Genomic DNA, 2,360 nt, shown 5'->3' on the forward strand with positions numbered 1-2,360 from the left:
ATATATGATCATATAAATAAAGTAAAACAAAATAATTAACGAACCAATTTACAAATAAAAACTTTTTACAAGCATATAAGTAACATTATGTCTAATTAAATTATAAACAGTTTACGATATTACCGCTACTCGTGTAACATTTTTAATTTCATCATTCAAGGAAATACGTTTACTGAAGTTGATTCAGAATGTCAGTAGGCGCCACCTTCTAACCACCGGTATGTATCCAAGTTTTGCCTATGATTATATTGTTCAAGTCTGGAATTTGGTAATTAATAGTGTAAATTTACTCGGTAATACTGTGTTGTATATCAAATGTTTTTATCTTTCTTATTTCGTTTTTGATTACACGATGTCAATGGATCAAACATCTAGATTCGCGTCTAATATATTGTTCGAAATGCAATGCTCGAAAGGATGTAGCTGTAAAGATCATTTGCCACAAGAAAAGGTTAACAGATAACCTGTGTTATCCGAAAGGATAGCGGAAGCCCTTCGCGGTCCCTCCAAGAAGATCTGATAAGTCCCGCCGAAAGGCGACCGTGCCTTACCATTTATATATGTGATCCATCCTTGTCTACGGGAGTGTTAAACGTGTCTTCTTCCGTACTACAAAAAAAATTTTTTTTTTTTTTTTTTACGTGGAGGAAATCTTCATAGACACCTTACAACCCTGTGGGGACGGGCAGAAGGTAGTGCCGGATTCTTACCGGCTAAAACCTCCACGAACGGGGCAGTGTATCAGTGCGAGTTTTGATCGTCGGACCCCTGTGTGCTGAACACCAAGCACCTTTAACCAAGTATTCCCAGAAAGTACACCCAGAAGACACGCAAGGGAGGGGCTGGCCGCTTGCCTGTAGTATATTTACTTTTAAGAGAAATTTTGGTTTTTCCGTCCCCTTTTTTGAAGAGCTATCATGCCGAGGATTCGAACTCGCGACGCGTCGTCTTCAGTTCTGGACTTTAACGAGCGTAGCTGGCTGCCCCGTCGACTTTCTACCTGATTGGAAAGGATTTGATTCTTAATCTGGCAATGTATATCAGGAAGTATTCTAATTAGCCTCTTGAAGGAGATGTATATTTTTCATAGCCCTCTCAGAATATAAGGGGTAAAGTTATATAATTCCCTTAATTAAATCATTATTATTAAGTCTATTATGAAGCGTTGAATAATATATTTTTGCTGCTATTATATTTATTGTAGCAAGAGAAAACTGTTCTAAAAGAATTCGTGCCTCTTCTAATGCGCTTATTTTCAAGATGCCTAGCCTTGCGTTTTCCATCGCATTGGCAGAGATTTTATAACGTATGGGATTAGCATAAGTTATAAATAGGTCTAATTAATAATTTGTAACAGAAGATTTTAACCTCAAGATTTAGGTCAGATGCAAACGATCGAATTTGCAACAAATGACCGCAACGGCAATGGGTTAGAAGGACAAGAAAATACATATGTATGTATCCTTCTTTTGTGAAACAGAAAAACTTTATTTGTTCCTCTGCTTTTCCAACGGCACCGGAACGATGTTGATTCTCCAATCAAAAGCAATGTCTATCGTTCTCGCTTTCCTAACCAAAATTGTCCTTAACGAATCAGATCATCTCGTGACCTCAGACACACCCACCCCTAGCTTACCTCAACGTCCACACTATCGTCACTAAACGACTCAGTCTCCATCTTTAGAATAGGCAACACCTTTTACCGAGTTTCTACCCTTAGAACGATCGCATACTTAACGTATAAATGTAACTAGGTTTTACATAAAGTTATTGGAATGATTTATGTGTGTTAATTCAGTGTATATTCCATTGTGATTGCTGAATTCATAATAAAGTTTAATAAAAGCAAAATTGATAGTTGTGTTACGACTCAGCTATTTTATTTTATCATCCAACCCTCAACTATACGTGAGACTAGCCGCTGGCAGGATGATTTCTTCTTTGTGTCGGTAGTTAGCTGCTACAGTTATTGTTATGGTTTTATAAACTAGTAATTTGTTGCTCATGCTCAATTTAGATGTTCTTGCTGTAAGATAGTGCAACGATTTTCTCATTATCATTAGGTGTTTAATGTTTTCCAGTCCAACTTATGATCCAAATGCTGTACAAGAAGTTGTTTGTTGGATTTCCTGATTTAACAATTTAATCTCAGAAGATTCTTTCTCCTTAAAAATGAAGACAATGTGCGAAAACTTGTTTGAGTTTAATTGGATTTTGTTATCTCTCGCTTAGCGTTCTGTATTATATACGTGCGTTTTAGGTTCTTCTTGCTATTTTAATGTTTCCATGTTTGGATGGGATATTTTCAGATGTTCTTTTTCTTTTTTTTTTTTTATTATTTAATTTGTACTTTACAATTT

At 36.0% G+C, this 2,360-nt stretch overlaps 1 non-coding gene across 1 annotated transcript; it reads right to left on the reverse strand.

Annotated features, from left to right (window-relative positions):
- Positions 1-508: 508 nt before the first annotated feature.
- Positions 509-615, reverse strand: LOC126875591 (U6atac minor spliceosomal RNA). The gene has a single exon (XR_007693575.1). It is a non-coding gene; the product is annotated as a U6atac minor spliceosomal RNA (small nuclear RNA).
- Between the last annotated feature and the right edge of the window lie 1,745 nt (positions 616-2,360).

This window comes from Bombus huntii, chromosome 18, assembly GCF_024542735.1.
Source record: "Bombus huntii isolate Logan2020A chromosome 18, iyBomHunt1.1, whole genome shotgun sequence".
Taxonomy (NCBI): Eukaryota; Metazoa; Arthropoda; class Insecta; order Hymenoptera; family Apidae; genus Bombus; species Bombus huntii.